The following is a 17564-nucleotide window of genomic DNA, read 5'->3' as shown; positions in this document are numbered from 1 at the left end:
CTATGTTTGTTGAAAAGAATAGTGGGGATGGGAAATGATACTTTTTGGTAAATCTCTGCTTTTCTTTAACCAGCCCCTTACGTAAAAGGAGATGTGATTTCAATTTATCGTCTTTATTTGTAATTGCACATTAGGAGAAATGGAATTATTAATGTACTTCAGTAGGAATTTGTCACCGTCTCTCTTACATAAAGGACGCCCATCTGGAATATTATCACAAAAACACTGATCTGTAGAGAGAGTATCAGTTTCTACAGAACTTGAATAAAACACAATCCACACAGTGTCACATTAACAAGCAACGTATTTATTCAGAAAGCTCATCAGAACCTTGAAATTCCCCCAGGCAATCAAGCATCGTTGTATAAACAAAGCCTCGAGGTGCAATTTAATAGAAGTTTTTGGTTGCCAAAATATCAGATAACAGTTCCTATGTAAAACATTTCTTTTCTATTTGTATCACCTTGTCTTAACTGTTAGAGAATAAAAACCGATCAAACAAATTACTTTGTTTAGTTTACAAAGAAGAATATGGTTACCACAAAAATGCTGGACAAAGAAGAAAAATATGTCCAGTTTTGAAACCAGCACCTACTCATCTCAACAGCATTTATTGCTTCTGAAACCCAACATGACAGTAAATGTGGATAATGGACATTTCTGCGGAATCTGTAGGTGGACGTGATGGTATTGCAAATTTGCTTCCTGGTATCCTGGCTCTAATAACTGTCCATCATTCTGAGTCTTCCTAATCAAAACCAGAGGACTGTGTTTGTCGAGAAATCCTATTTTGATTAAACGAGAAGCATGCTTGTTGAATATTTTCCCTAATAGCATCAATCGTTTCTGAATGGGGTAGTAAAGATGCAAGGTCCTATCTCCATGGCAAGAAACCTCACAAGTTTGGGTATATGAGGAAGAAGGAAAGGAGCAATAGAAGTAAATGATTATGTGCAAATCATGATACATAATTGGACCACTTATTGCTGTGGACTGAATTGTTCCCTCCACAAAAACTCATACGTTGAAGCTGTACCCCCCAATGTGACTATATTTGGAGATGGGTTCTATAAAGAGGTAATTAAGGTTAATTGAGGTCCTAAGGGTGGGGTCCTGATCCAATAGGATTGGTGTCCTTGTAAGAAAAGTCACCAGAGAGCATGTCCTTCTTCTCTGCTATCTGAGGATGCAGTGGAAAGGCAGCTGTCTGCAAGCCAGGAGGAGACCTTGGTAGAAACTAACTGCCCCACACCTTGATCCTGGACTTCCCAGCCTCCAGGACTGTGAGAAAATAAACTTCTGTTGTTTAACCCACCAGGTCTGTGGGATTTTATGGCAGCCTGAGCTGGCTGTGAATACCTGTGTTCCTAGGTGTGTGTTTATATGGTCTCAATAGGTAGCATAGCTGGACAAGTTATGCTGGGAAGCTTTTGGGACTTTGTTCGTATTACGTGATACTCTCGTGCTAATGGGAAGAAGTCTAGTTTACATGCACATATCATGTGATTTCAAAAACTTGTGTCTTTGTTCACGGAATCATATTCTTTCTATCTTTTTCTCTGTTTACTCAATGGCATTTACTTGATATTTAATATTCACTCAAGCATCCTCTCTGTTGAAAAGTCATTTATAAAATCCCAAATTGGTTTGTGTCTCTTCTCTAAGCTTCAAAAAGGCCTTAAGTATTTTACTTATTATTTGCTCACAGGAAATATTCATTTATGTGAATATTTAACCACTTAACCACCAGAGCAGAGGTTAGCAAACTGTAACCACCAGATCAGATCTGGCCTGCCACCTACTTTTGTATGACCTGAGAGCTAAGAATATCTTCTACATTTTTCAATTGTCAAATTTTAAATGGTTATATATATATACCTATGTAATCTCCTCAAGTTTGCCTCTTGGCATACAAAGCTAAAATATTTACTCTCTGGCCCTCTACAGAAAAAAAATTGCTCCCCCTGTCCTAGACCATATGCTCCTTAGATGAGGGCAGGTATTATTGCATGTGCAGACGCTAACATAATGCCAACCAGCCATCATCCTTCTGGGTCCAAACTCTATGAAACTGAACAAAAAAGATCTGACATCCTCTTCCATTTCAACAACTGTCTCTAATGTTGGTTGGATTCTTCAGTTTGTGAGAATTTTTCTGATGGCATTGTAAAAGACAAACTCTCACCAATACAATCTGTAGAACATAAAATTCCAAGTCAGTGGCTTGCAAACAACGAAGGTTCCTTTCTCTTTTACAATATATTTGACTGTGTTTAGAAGTTGCACACCTAAGCTCAAATCAGCTCTGATTTGGGCCTCTTTTTCATGATGCACCCCGGGGTTCAGGAATAGCCCAGATCTAGGACATGCCCTTTCTGTGCTGGGGGAGAAGAGACGTGGCTGAGTGGCTGCTACCACTTGTGCTGAGATGCAGCATCTGTCACTCCCTCATATTCCACGGGTTAAAGGCAGTCACATGGCCCAGGCCAACATCAGTGGGGTGGAGAAGTGTCTTACTCATGGGAAGTACCCCAGAGCACGTAACAAAGAGTAGGGGTATGTACACTTCTGGCTCGGTTAGCAGTTGCCCCAAAACTTAGTGGCATAAAACAGCAATTTGTTATTTCTCCCAGTTCTGTGGGTTAACTGGGCTTAGTGGGGCATTTCTTGCTTGGGGTTTCTCCATCAATTGCAGCCATACAGCAAAAGAGGTTGGTGTCAGCTGGGCTGGTTGGACAAGACGGCGTCTTCATCCCTGTGTCTGGTGCCTGGATGTTCCTTCACGTGGTCTCTCTCTCCAGCAGAATAATCTGGGCTTCTTACCTGGCGGCTCATGGTTCCAAGGGGCAAGGAAGGAAACTTGCAGTCCTCTTACAAGCTGGGCTGGGAGCTAACACAGCATCACTCCCCCTGTATTTTATTGGTCAAAGCAGTTGCAGACCAGCTGAGATATTTTCACTGGGAAGCAAGCAAGTGGCCAACTTTGGGACAAGCTACCACATCTTCTTGAAGGGAGAACATGCAAGTAATTGGGAATGATGCCTAAAGCTCTGCCTATGTGCACCGGCACTGAATTGAATCTCAGTAGACAGAGTTTTGGGTGAAGTAGAAGAGAATAGCTTTATTGCTTTGCGAGGCAAAGAGGGACACAGCAGGCTTGTGCCCCTCAAAAACTGTGTGTCCCAACCTAGGAGGATTTGATGAGGAGTTTTATAGCAATAGTTCAAGGGCAGGGTTGCTGGTAAGAGGCAGAGTGTGTGCAGGACCTGCATTCCTTTAATCTGGCCTCAGATGATCTCCTGATGGGCTTGTGTGGTTCCTTTAATCTGGCCTCAGGTGATCTCCTGATGGGCTTCTGTGGTTCTTTTAATCCGGAATGAAGAATGCTAACATCTTCCATTTGTTGGGGGTTTTAGTTCTGTAAAGCACTCAAAGATATCGTTATGTGTATCCCTTGAGGCGGAACCAGGACCCTGCCCCAAGCCTGCACTATTGATTCTTGACTGCTCCCCACTTGTCTCTGCATCCCCTCCCTTCCCTGATTAGCAACTGTTTGAACCTCCCCCTTGGAACTCAGGGAAGGTCATGGAGGCTGAACAGAGAGGCTCCCGTGCCCAGGAGCCCCATAGGGTCCTGCTCAGTTTCAGGAACAACAAAAAAATGTCAATAGTCATGCCTATACCTCTGAATTGCTATTATATCATCCTTCACCAGTAAGTGTATGTGCGTTTGATGTGCTGAATACTGTAATACCAGCAATTTTTTTTTCCAAATTGTAGAATTGAGGGAAAGAATAATATGAGGCAATGCTGATGAAACAGTTTTGAGGTGTCTTTAAAGGTAAGGTGCCATGCCTGGTACCTTGTATGGCACTGTACCATCGTTTTCAAAGCTTTCTTCAATACCCTGTATGCTTGTGACATTATAATTAACATGGCTTTTTAATGGTCATCCAAGGCTGTGCCAGATTTTAGTCCTTTGTATCTCTACTCTTCTCAGGGTGCTAACCTTCTAAATGTTCATCTTTTTCCAGATTTAGAAGGGACATCTTTTGGAATCTAGCTGTGGGTCTTGGGTGGCAAGTGTGGAAGGGTCACATCATTCATCTGTGGACTTCTTTGTGGTTGGCAGGGGAGATCAGGACAGCATCACCACGGGGAGAGGTTGACCCTTTAATGAGGCGCCCTTATTTGGAAAAGACAGAAGGGCTTGTCCAATAAAAGCACCACAGGGACTGGTATTATGCTTGGCAAGGTGAGGGCGCATGATCTGTGTTTTGAGATTGTTACTGGATGAGATCCCTCGCAGAAATAGTATGAGTCATTTAGCTTGTTTAAATGACACAGTTGTTGCTGAAAGGGCAGGCTGTGAAAGAACATAGCCATGATGTTAAATTAGGTGCGGGGAGAGGGACGAAAAGAGACACACTTCAGCCGATTGGATTAAACTAATGGGCAGCGGCCGCCCAGCCCAGCAGAATCACAGCTACAGATCTGGGTTGGAATCATCGAAAAGTTTTCTTTGTTCCTTGGAAGTGATGTCAGTTACTGTCAATACATCTTTAACGTGAGTTAATACGTTCGAGAGCTGTTAAATATTCTAATTCAACTGGCAAAGGATACATTTTCTTCTGGGTATTTTTGCCAAGTCTCAACGTATTCTTTCTGCTAAAACCACTCTGCAGGGTTGGCTGATTGTCTAAGGTTTAATGACGTTTGGAAGGAAAGAGGGCCTGCTACTTTTCAATGAAATATAAAATAGGAAAGAGAAGTATAATAGATTCTCGAAGCTATTTCAATTTAAACATAATTAAGTATCTTTACTGGGAATTTGTTATACTGTTCAATGGATTAGGAATCATAAATTACCCCGTGATCCACTCTGGACATCTGAAAACTTTTTCTTTAAGAGACCAAATAGTAACTATGGTAGGCTTACAGGCCACAAGGTCGCTGACCTATGTATGCTCAACTCTGCCTCATGGCAGAAAGTAGCCATAAGACAGCAGGTCAACGAACGGGTGAGGAGGGGTTCCAGTAAACTTTGTTGGCATAAACAGAGGTGGGTGGTTTTGACCCAAGGGTACCTAACCCTTTATCTAGTCCCACCCCTCCTCTTTCTGATAGATTTGGGGGACAATTTTCCATAGAAAAGGGGACAGATAATGAAAGGTGACGATGTTTGCTTTTGTACATGCATCATCTGCTTCGATCCTAATTTCTACTCTGATAAGCTGGATGATCTGCCATGACAGCATTCATTCACTCATTCCTTCACCATTCACTTCTTCATTCACTCTTATTTTATACTAGCATTTTACGGAATCAAAATGCCGTTATGCCTTTAATTTTTTAATTATAAGTTATGTCAGGGAAAACATAATCGCAAGATGACCTTGCTTGCGGGGCCAAACCAGTTTTAAATAATTACCTATAAGTTGCTTGTTTCATTATTATAAATTATTTAATTCTGTTTATAGGGCAACAGTGTTATGTAGTGGGATCATTAGTATATGATAGTTTTCATTCATGGTATCTAAATGATGCTCATAACTCAGGAGTTGACAAAGAAGCTCAGGTCATCATTAGGACTTTTGAGGGGACCTGATTCATATCATTTTTCTTACCCAGTTCTTGACCAAAGTGAGAAGACAAAAATCATCAAAACGTCATCTTTCTTGCGTGTAAAGTCTAGGATGAAGGACACGGCTTGGTGTGAAAGGCAAAGTGTCTGCTAATAGAACCCCAGAATTAGGCAGAATTACACACACACCCCAATTACGGACAGTTTGGGCTCAGGTAGACCTCCCAATGAGGGATGCTGTTCAGGCAAGGCTTGGAGAAGAGAAGGAAGACAAGCATTCCTTTGCAAGCAGTTTGTTCTCAAACAGCTGAGAATCCCCTGTTTTGTTTTGTTTTGTTTCTCTCCAAAATTACCAGTTAGATTAGTCAGTCACTTCGCCTTCCCTCATGGATTGTGAAGGATTAGAGAGTGACCCAGAGTGTCACCCTACCTCCATGTCTAAGGAAACATCAGAAAAGAAGAGGCAATGCCCTTGGCTAACCCTCTGCATTGTTTTGTGTTCTGAACCAGAGAACGCATCCAGGAAGCCTACAAATAACAAGGGGGGTGGTTCTGCTCTTGGGGGGATGTCTGAGTCTTTCAGAATATTCTCCCCTCATCTTCACGAGCACCCACTGCTTTCTGATGTATCTTTCTGGGACCACTGAGAAGCAATATAGATTTTTGTACCCAAAGATTCTGCAGTGGGCCAACAGTGCATTACTTTAATTGATTTCAAGGCCACTCTGTATTCAAGACTATAAATGAATTTTATTTCCCATCCCAAACCCGTCCTGACACATTGTCCAACAGAGCCCATCAGGGATTCTGCGACCAGAATAAATGAAAATATTAAAACAAAAGAGCAACTCAAATAATAAAATCCCAGTGGCCTAAATATTCCCAAATTTGACTATGAATCTTCTTCCGTTGTTAAATTCCCAGTGAGAAAAGAAAGTTCAAAGATTAATACGTCTTATAAATTCAAGTCCAGAGATACTCAGTTCCAAAGGAATTGAAATCCCAAATCTGATTATCTTGACTTTCTGAATTAAATGTCCAAAATTCCATATGCATATGAAATTACTATTTCAGAAGCATTCTTTCCATTTTTCTAACTTAGCTCAGACTTAGCTAAAAAGGTTCCATATGTCTTGGTGGAGCTGGGGACTCTTCAGTGTAACATTCTGAGCAGTTAGTCATTATATTAGTCTGTTTGGGCTGTCGTAACAAAATGCCATAGTCTGGGTGGCTTAAACAATTGGCATTTATTTTCTTACAGTTCTGGAGACTGGAAATCCAAGATCAAGGTGCCATGGAGACAGAAAGAGACAGAGAGACAGAGAGAGACAGAAAACCTCTCTCTAGTGTCTTTACTTCCAAGGATACTAGTCCTGTTGGATTAGGGCCCCATCCCTATGAACTCATTTAACCTTAATTACCTCCGAGAGGCCCTATAGATGAATACAGTCACATTGGGTATGGGGGCTTCAGAATATGAGTTTTTTTGCGGGGGGACAGAAACATTCAGTGTGTAGTAGACATCTTAATGATGTGACTAATTTAGATCTCGTTTGTTGTGTATATCACTGCCAAATCGCTCATCAATTTCACATCAAGTCCAATGAATAAATACTAACCATAAGGTTATTTGGATACCAATGTCATACGCACTAAATTTAGAACTATTTCCCTAGTCCTAGAGCAGAATATTACAGGAAGAATTATTCTAGAATCTAATATTTTGTGTTGCCAGAGACAAGGGTGATCATATAGTATATTGACCAAACCAGGGCATGTTTAAGAGTGAAATGGGGCCACTGTTAATAATTTTGACAGAAATACAGGTATAACCTGGGACTGTCCCTGGCAAACCAGGACATTGGTCACCCGAACTATCCTTACCCTGCACTTAACCTTTTCATGAGTTTCACTGCATCTCATTACCAGGAATCTTTCATCTCTGTCATTCCCAGTAGATTATAAGCCCTGTTAAGGAAAACCTTCCACTATATGCATGTAATAGGTGGCCAACAAGCATTTGTTCAATAAGCTAATAACGTTTTAGTTTTCTGTATAGTTTTATAGTTGAGCTCTACATTGTGTGTCCAAGATGTAGTATTCATTGATAACCTATGATGCATTCCTAACTCAAACCAGCTGTCATTTTCAAACCACCTTAAGATATATGGTTTCATTATGCCTAAACATTTCCTTTTCTTCTTGGCCATGCCACGTGGCATGCAGGATCTTAGTTCCCCAACCAGGGATCGAACCCATGCCCCCTGCAGTGGAAGCGCGGAGTCTTAACTATTGGACCACGAGGGAAGTCCCTAAACATTTCCATTTTAGGGTAGCCATTTAAACGTTAGGGTGAGATAATGATCCCAGTCTTGCCTTTGTCACAGTTTAATAATATTCTCACTCCTCAAAAAGCACTGAGTCATTCTCTGAAATTCCTAGCCATAACTGTACAATAATTCATGGATTAGTGCTCTATATTGATTTTTAAAATGGCTTTCATTTGATGCTTCTTTGTTCTTTGAAATGCTTCGTTAACTGAAAGTACTCTCTGTTTTATTGCAAGGAGAGGATCAATTTATGCAGTAAAAATATTTTTAGGAATAAAAACATCACAATAGACACTGGATTGATGATCTATGTTTAGGGGAGAAGCTATTACTAACTAAGAGTAATTTACAAGTCGGGCTGACCCACTTAATACTACTTCCACAGTATACTCACTTGAATCATTCACTACAACTACTTTACTGTGAGACTCTGTTACTTAAACTTGAAAATTTACTTTTGTGGCAAGTTAATAAATATTTAAATTATGTGAAATAAAGATTTCTACATTTAGTAGAAATCAATTTTGAAATAAAAGTAATTTGTTTTATTATTAGGAAATCCTTACTATTTTTTAATCCATGGTTTTAAAAGTATGATGATGACAGTGTGTTTTTAAACTAATATTCTTACGGATCTCTCTCCACTTATGACCAAAAAAAAAATCCCAATGTATTTCTGTACATCATTCTCAGCTATTTTCTTCACAGCTGTCAAAAATGGGATAACTTATATTAGGAAGGAACTTATAATGTATTCAAAACAATGAAGTTTGCAGGAAAATGAATCATGCAAAGTGACCTGAAAATTATCAATGCACATAGTGAGGGACTCAAGAAGAAAAAGATTTTAATAGGAATGAAGAGCCTTCTCGACAACTGGCAGATGGTTAGAGATGGGGGCAATGTGACTTTTTTTCCAGCTCTGATCATCATGACACTAAAAATCAGAGTCCCACTCAAGAACTAGAATACCAAATGTGGCATTCAGCAAAATGACGCCCTCCCCTTTTTTTGAAGAAATGTCTATTAGATCTCTACAAAGCTGAGGAATAGAAGTAATCATTTATACATTAGATTTAATAAAGCAATGATTATTTAACAAAATAATAAAACAAGAAAGCCATATCTATACATTTCCCATTAGAGATAACCTACACATCATTTCTAGATTGACTTTTACAGATTTATCAGGAAGAGACTTATTAAGAGGAGTCATTCCATGGCTATTTAAAACTCTGCTGCTCTTGTCCCAGTGAAAGATGTATTTGGAGCAGGTACAGATGCAAGAGAATTTATTTACTATGCCCAGTACACCTCACTGTCAAGACCAACATCGACACTGCAATCATCTTCCTGGACTTGAACAGTTGAGCATTGTTTCATTAGGTACTTTTATATGTTGACTTCTAATTCGTTATTGTGTTTTGATCCTTACTCCAAATAAAGTGTACACATGCTGATAACAGGACCTGCATTTCCCCCAACGCTTAGCCCAGCACCCTTATTCATGGCAATTGATTGACAGCCTCATCTAGCAGCAGCTTCTGTGTCCTAGTTGTGTTTCTTGTTTCAGAGTACGGGTTGAACCCTCTTAGTGAATACACTCATGGTGCACGCCCACTGAGAATGGGTCATGTCTTCATGCCATGCTGTAAAGTACCTTAGAAATGCAGTGTCAAAGGCACCTTCTCCCATCGCAACTCTTATTGGGATAGGAAGTATTGGAATAGAAAAGATTTGGAATAAAGGAGTTTGGTCTTCCCACTCTACCATGATATTGCCTTACAGCCTTACCTAGATGGAACCTTAGTGACATATACAAGTGTCCTCTTATAGATTGTGTCCCCAGCACCTAACACAGGGCCTGGTACAAGGCTGGTGGCTAATAACTGCTGTTGCTATTGAAGTGATTAATAAAACATTCAAACCATTTTGCAGGGAATTTTCTTCCTCTTTATGCCTCCACTAATGTTTATAAATTCTGTGTCATTAAACACACACACACAACACACGTACGCACACCAAGCACTTGTCAGACCAAATTCTTTAAATCAGTACCTCTCAACCATGGCAGCTCAGTAGACTCATTGGGGTTTAAATTTTTTAAAAAGTACGGATGCCTGTGTTGGGGCCTAGGCAGTAGGTAAGGTTGCCAGATATGACACAGGATACAGTTAAATTTAAATTTCAGATAAACAACAAATGTCAAATCCATTTTCCTTGCTTTTTTTCCATCAAGAGGAGATACTCCTCTGGTGTTTACTTACATACAAACTAAATATCAGAAGAAGCGAGAACTTTGGTTTCTATTGTAGGCATCCAGAACAGATTTTTTGTTAAGTTTCTCTGAATTCTTTTTATGAATATGAATTTATTTATTTCTAAAAAAATTTTTAACAGTTTTAATAAATTATGATTGACATACAATAAGCTGCACCTGTTTTTTCCGTTTAAAAAAAAAATGACAAGTTTTGACGTAAACCTACGTCTCAGAAACCATTTCACAAATCAAGATGGTGAACCTGTCCATCGGCCCCAGAAGATTCCTCCTGCCCCTTTTGTAGCCTCACCTTCTTACCCATCCCTGCTTCCTCATCCCCAAACAATCAATGATGCTTTTGTTTACTAAAAATTAGTTTCATTTTCTAAAATATTTTACAAATGGAATCATAAATTGTGTACTCTTTATCTGGCTTCTTTTGTTCAGCATAGTAATGTTGACATTCAACCATGTAGTTGTGTGTTATCAGTGGTTTGCTGGGCTGTATTTCTTTTTAATGTTCACTCACCTGTTGTTACGTATTTAGGTTGTTCCCAGTATTTGGTTATTACCAGTACAGCTACTATGAACACTTGTGTCCCAGTCTTTACATGGACATGTTTTCATTTTGGCGGTAGAGTTGGGGGTAAAAATATGGGAGTGGAATGGCTGAGGCATATGATTAGCATATGTTTAACTTTTTAAAATACTGCCAAACTCTTTTCCAAAATGGTTGTACCATTGTGTATTCCCAGCAGCAGGGTATGAGGGTGCCAGTTACCCACATCCTCTCCAACGCTTGGTGTGATCAGTCATGTCATTTGTTACATTCTAATGGGTATAAGCTGGTATCTCATTGTGAGTTTACTTTGCATTTCCCTGATGACTAATGATGTCAACCATCTTCCCATAGGCGTGTTTGCTATGCATACACCTTATTTGGTGAATTTTCTGTTCAAATGTCTTGCCTAATTTTTCAGTGGGCTGATTGATTTTTAGACTTCTTTATAGATTCTGAAGACACGTATATATTAAACATTTAATTGGCAAACATTTTCTCTAAGATTGTGTCCTGTCTTCTACATTGTGAAAAAGATTACATAGAATTGGTATTAATTATGCTTTAAATATTTGGTAGAATTTACCAGATACACCATTTAGGCATGGAGATTTCTTATTTGGGAGGATTTTAAGTATGAATTCAATTTATTTAATAGTTCTCAGGGTATTCATGCTGCCTAGTTCATCTTGGTTGGATTTCAGTAATTTGTAGTTTTTAAGGAATTGATCAAATTTATCTATAAAGAGTTGTTTGTAACATTCCCTTACTACACCTTTAATATCTACAGGGTCTGTGACAGTATTCTCTATTCTGATAATTTTATCTTCTGTCTTTTTTCTCTTCTTTACCAGTCTTGCTAGAGTTTTATCAATTTTATTTATTCAAAGAACTAGCTTTTGATTTTGATTATTCTGTTCAAATACTTTCACTGATTTCATCTCTTATATTTATTATTTCTTTCCTTCTGCTTGCTCTAGGTTTATTTAGTTCTTTTTTTCCCCAGTCTTACAGTAGAACTTTAGCAATGTGAAATCTTTCTTCTTTTTGAATATAAGCATTTAATATAAATTTCCCTTTACTTGTCGAAATATCATCATTGAGCTGATGATGAGTTTCCCACATTTTTCCAGTAGCCACTGGCCTGGAATCCAGGCAGCTGTAAACCCAGAAGTTGGTATTGGTGCAAGTAGAAACAGCTCCAGGAGAAGCCCTCTACTCCAGGCTCAAGGGGCAGGACATGAAACTAGTAAAGCTCCAAGCATGTGGAAAGGCACTGTTTTTATCCCCTCCAGTCTCTCAGGCCTCATCCCAAGCAGGCCTGTGGCAGAAGGCTCATAGGCAGCTAATTCTCTGAGGGAGGGGAACTTTCTTCCCCAGTCAGAAGAGCTCCCAGGAGGGTGGGATGAACCCCTATTGATCTTCTCTCTTTCCTGTCAACCTGCAGCTCAGCCCCAGATGCAGGCACAGTCAAAGGGATGTACCATGGAGGGGATAATAAAGCCCCAGACTTCAGGCTGGAAGACAGGAAAGGGGAGACTCAAGGAGCAAGAAAGTGCTAGTGAGACTGGGAGGGAGGGGGAGCCCTGGAAGGTGACACAATAAAGCCTTTTAAGAACCCAAGGCTCACTTCCAAGCTATGTGTGTGAGGGTCATAGATGTATTTCGCTTTTTTTTTTTTTCCGTTCAATTTATTTTTTATAGACTATATTTAGAGCACTTTTAGGTTCACAGCAAAGTTGACTGGAAGATAAAGAGATTTCCTCTATGCCCCCTGCCCCCCACCATATGAACAACCTCCCCCATTATCAACATCCCCAAGCAAAGTGGTACATTTGTCACAACAGATGAACCTGCATTGGCACATCATTGTCACCCAAAGTCCATGGTCTACATGGTTCACTCTTGGTGTTGTACATTCGCACCTTCATTTTTCAAAGATGTTTTTACAAGTTAATTGAGTAATTCGAGTATGATGCATCTTGGAGAAGTTTTCTTCATATTTCCTGTGCTTGGGGTTCATCAAGCTCCTTGGATCTATGAGTTTCTTGTATCTATGAGTGTGCAGCTTTCATTAAATTTGGAAAAATTTTGTCCATATTTTCATGGAGGATTTTTTCTTTCTCACCTCCAATTGCCTCTCATTTAGAATCTACAATTACATGTGTATTAGGTACTTGAAGTTGTCCCACAGATCACTGATGTTCATCTTTGTTCAGTCTTTTTTCTCTGTGTTTCATTTTGGATAGTTTCTGTCGCTGTGTCTTCAGGTTCATTAATCTTTCCTTCTGCAGTGTCTAACCTACACTTAATCCAATCCAATGTATCTTTTGCTTCAGTTGCTATAGTTTTCGTCTTCAGAAGTTCAACCTGGATCTTTTAAAACTCCTTCATGCTTTTAATATATTTAATCTTCATTTTAGTATATATTAGTCTACTAATTCCATTATCTGCCATTTCTAGGTCAGTGTTGACTGGTTAATTTTTCTCCTTATAATAAATCATATTGTTCCCCTTCTTTGCATCCTTATAATTTTTGGTTACATACCAGATATTATGAATTTTAATTTTTCAGGTGGTATGTATTTTTGTATTTCTATAAATATTCTTGAATTTTGACTAAGAAACAAGTAAGTCACTTGGAAAAGTTTGTTGTTTTGAGTTTTTCCTGGCATGCTTCGTTAGTTAGAACCAAACCAGTATGTAGTCTGAGCCTAATTATTTTATACTACTGATGCAAAACAAGTGAGTTCTCTTTCCAGTGCCCCATGAATTGTGGAATTTTTCACTCTGGCTGATGGGAATAGCCCAACTTTCTTCCTGTCTTTGCCGTGAGGATGGTTCCCTCTCCTCCACTTGGGTGGTTCTTTCCCGGGACATTGGTGGTTTATTCACATGTATGTGGTGATCAGTATTCTGCTTGAGACTCAAGGGGGCTCTGAGGATCTCTGGACTCTTCTCTCGGTACAGCTCTCTCTTCTCAGATTGTCTGCTCTGTGAACTCAGGCTGCCTTGGCATCCCTCATGTCCCAGCACCATCTCCTCCACTCAGGGAGAGCCTCAGGCTTCACCTGGGATTCCTCTTTGAACCACAGCCTGGAGCCTCCCCCCATGAAGTAAGCTGGGGGACTCTCAGGACCTAACTCATCTGTTTTCCTGTCTCTCAAGGATCACTGACCTTCATTGTCTGGCGTCCAGTGCCCTGAGAATCATTGCCTCACATATGTTGTCCAGTTTTAAATTGTTTGAGGATGGAAAGTAAAACTAGTCCCTATTCCTCCATCTTGACTGAAAGCAGAAATTTATACATTTATTTTTTATATTGGATTCCTACTGGATGGGTCTTTTACCTATTAAATTGTTCCTGGGCTAGGTTGTGAGCACCTATAATCTATTCTTACAACAGAGAACTTCCTAAAATGAATGCTATTGTTTGAAGGCTTGTATTTTTTAGGTAGTTTTTGATACTCTGGATAATAGTAGACTTTTCTCCTTTGATCTTCAAATTATGTATACCAACTTTTCCTAAACAGACTTGTATCTCTGTAGAAAAATTAACATAGAGCAGCTGGTATTTTATAAAATGATGATTCTAGACAAGAGTTTGGATAGGAAGTGGAGGTGAATACTATATTTGCTTGAATGTGCATGGGATTCTAATTAAGCTAAAATTAAGCATGTTAGAAACTGTCCAGGAAGCTGATGACTTTTTTCTTATTCTTAGAGAATTCATGGGTTGGAAGTTTCTATGACCAAAATGGCTAGAATTGCATATTTATGTGCAGGGCCCTGAATAGACTTATGAACATTCTACCCCACACCCTGTGCCAAAAAAAAAAATTATTTTGACTCAAGAAAAAAGTTCCACCTGCTTTGCCCACAGTAGAATTTTGAGAGTTAGCAGGAAGTTTCCCATTCTCTCATTGATGATCTACCAGTGCTTTAACCTAGGGAAACCCTGAGACATAAAAAGATCTTAAGGTATTTCAAAAATTAATCAGTAACAAGGATAGATACCTTTCACTTACATTTCTCATATGTTATCTCAGAAATCTGTACAGCCATTACCTGAAAATATTGCTATAAGCATTTATCAGACATTTATCAGATCAAGAGTAAGACTCAAAAAATTAAGACTTAAGCAAATGCCTTTGACCTTTACTGTGTACTATTGCCATTCCATTTCAGTGGTCTGGGAATATATAGACATACATATGTAGCATATATAGTATAATATATAATATAATATATAGAATACTAGCAATAATTGATCTGTTTCAAAGAAAGAAACAAAAAACCTAATCAAGACTGGCCTTGAAAGGTATATATATATATAAATGAGTATTTATTTTATATATATATATAAATGAGTATTTATTTTATATATATATAAATGAGTATTTATTTTATATATATATATAAATGAGTATTTATTTTATATATATATATAAATAAATGAGTATTGTACATTCTTTCCTCAGGATTTTCATGTTATACATTCATTTACTTAAAAAAATAAATCTTCATATGAAGCTGCAGATACATCCTTCATTGACATATTTAAAATTAAGAAACGTAGCAATCACACATGAAACCTAACAAAGTGCAGTGTTACATGATGCCTGTACTTCATTTCCCCCTAAAGGTTATTTTATTTCTTGCCTTAAATCTTACCCAAGAATTCTCTAAAGACCTACAAGCTTGAATGCTAAAAGACATCTCTAAAATAGTTATTCATTAGAGTTAACATTGAGTTCCTACAAATGACCTGAGGCCCTGCTAAGTGTTAAGGATACAAAGATGGGTGAGTCTTGCCCAGATCTGATGTTCCTCCCAGGTAAGTTGGGGGAAGAGACGCACGAGATGGTACCGGGGTGCTGTCGGAGCCTATAAGTAAAGCCTGTTATCCCACCAGAAGGAATTCCAAGAGGACTCTTGAGCGATGATGAGAAACAAGCTTGCTGCCAGAGGTGATGGAGGAAATCCCAGACTTAGAGCGAGACCTGAGGATCTGATGTGAACAAAGGGAAGGAGGGGAGAAGCATCAGAGGGTGTCTGGGGGGGACATTCTCATTGCAGTCGCCTAAGTACATCAGGGAAAACGACAGCTGAGAGGAAGGCAAGAACTGTGTATTTTAGGTACAAAACTTGGAATTTATCCTGTAGCTAATAGGCACTAAATGTTTAAAACCATGTGATACTGTTGTTTCATTCCCCTTCAAGCTAGATCAGGGGTCGGCAAACGATGGCCCATGGGCCACATCCAGTTGGCACCCTGTTTATTAAAGTGTTATTGGCACCCAGCACCCCATTTGTTTACGTGCTACCTGTGGCTCCTTTCACGTTACAAAGGCAAGATTGAGCCTAAAATATTTCCTGTCTGGCTCTTTACAGAAAAAGTTAGCTGGTCCCTCCCTGAGCTGGACCTCTCCAGCACACTTTCTTCACCTGACACTGGACCGGATCATTGTTTTGGGGCAAGATAATTGTTTGTCATGGTGGGCTGGCCTGTGCATTGTAGGATATTTAGCAGCATCCCTGGACCCTACACACCAGATTCCAGCAGCTCTCCCCTGCCTGCTCATGACATAAAAACATGTCTCCAGACATTGCCATATGTGCCCTGGAGGGCAAAACCACTTCGGGTTAAGAACTGTCTCTATGGATAAGCATCAAGGTCCTACTGTAGAGCTATTCAATATCCTGGGATAAACCATAAGAGTATGAAAAGAATATGAAAAAGAACGTATATATGTGTATAACTGAGTCACTGTGCTGTACTGTGGAAATTAACACAACCGTGTAAATCAACCACATTTCAATAAATTTTTTTAAAAAGAGAACTGCTTCTAGTAGCTTGATTTTAGTGAACATGACCTTAGCTAAAGTTGAAACAGTGGGAATTTGAGGGAACTGAAAAGACAGATGTGGGGGAAAAAAAACATATTTTGGATGTGGAGATAGCACCACTTAATGATTATAAACTCGAGGCTTCACGCAGATGAGCATCAGGGATGACGTCTGTAGGTCTGGCTTGGGTGTTCAGTCCGGTGCCTTGGATCACAGTTAGGTGTCCTTCCCTGAGATAATCACAGAGGACAAGCAGGTATCAGAGGGAGGAAATGAGTGTGGCTTTGGACACAGTAGGTTCAGGTACCTTGATGTGCTAAGGTAAAGAAAGCTAATAAGCTGTTGAATATGAGAAAATGCTGGCAGAAGAGGTATATTGCAATGTCACTAGATTGTGGTCAGGGTTGAGGAAAACCAGAGGGTGCAGCGTCAGAAAAGCCATGAGAATATGAAGCCTGTGGGAACCGTGACCAGAGGAATTTCTGCAGCAGAGAGAACCAGAGAAGGAGCACAGGTTGTCTGCTGTATCTCTGTGTGAGAGAGAGAGGCACAGAGGGTGCCGGGCAGAAGAAAGAGTGTGTACATTGAGGTGTGGCTGAGAGTCCAGGACTTTTGAAAGATAGAATGAGAAGAGGCCAGACAAGAAAAGATGGAAGGTCAAGAGCCTCCAAGGAATACTGTAAGGAGAGGCACCGCTTAATGTGGCCTGAAACCTTCCCAAGACTAGTGTAGGTGAGCAAGACACTTTGTTTAAATGTTTTATAAGGGCAGGTTCCTTATAAATAAACTCCTAGCGTGTACAGACATCGCACTTGGCAGGTGGCAATTGTGACAGCAGGAGAGGGTTTTCAAGGGCACCAGCGTCACACCAGGTATTGGCAACAGTTTGTGAAAGAGGTGAAGTGTCTGGGGATGCAGCTGAAGTCAGAGCTTGCATCTCTTTCTCCTTTCGTAACAGATCTAGGGTCACGTGTGCACTACA

At 39.6% G+C, this 17564-nt stretch overlaps 1 protein-coding gene across 1 annotated transcript in view; it reads left to right on the top strand.

The window, feature by feature from the left end:
- Nucleotides 1-17564, top strand: part of MYO16 (myosin XVI) — a 422800-nt gene that overhangs the window by 296986 nt on the left and 108250 nt on the right. The gene's annotated exons all lie outside the window — the stretch shown is intronic.

This window comes from Eubalaena glacialis, chromosome 16 (genome assembly GCF_028564815.1).
Source record: "Eubalaena glacialis isolate mEubGla1 chromosome 16, mEubGla1.1.hap2.+ XY, whole genome shotgun sequence".
In the NCBI taxonomy this organism is placed as follows: domain Eukaryota; kingdom Metazoa; phylum Chordata; class Mammalia; order Artiodactyla; family Balaenidae; genus Eubalaena; species Eubalaena glacialis.
The sequence above is the reverse complement of the archived record's forward strand: the minus strand, read 5'-3'. Positions and strand labels throughout refer to the sequence as shown.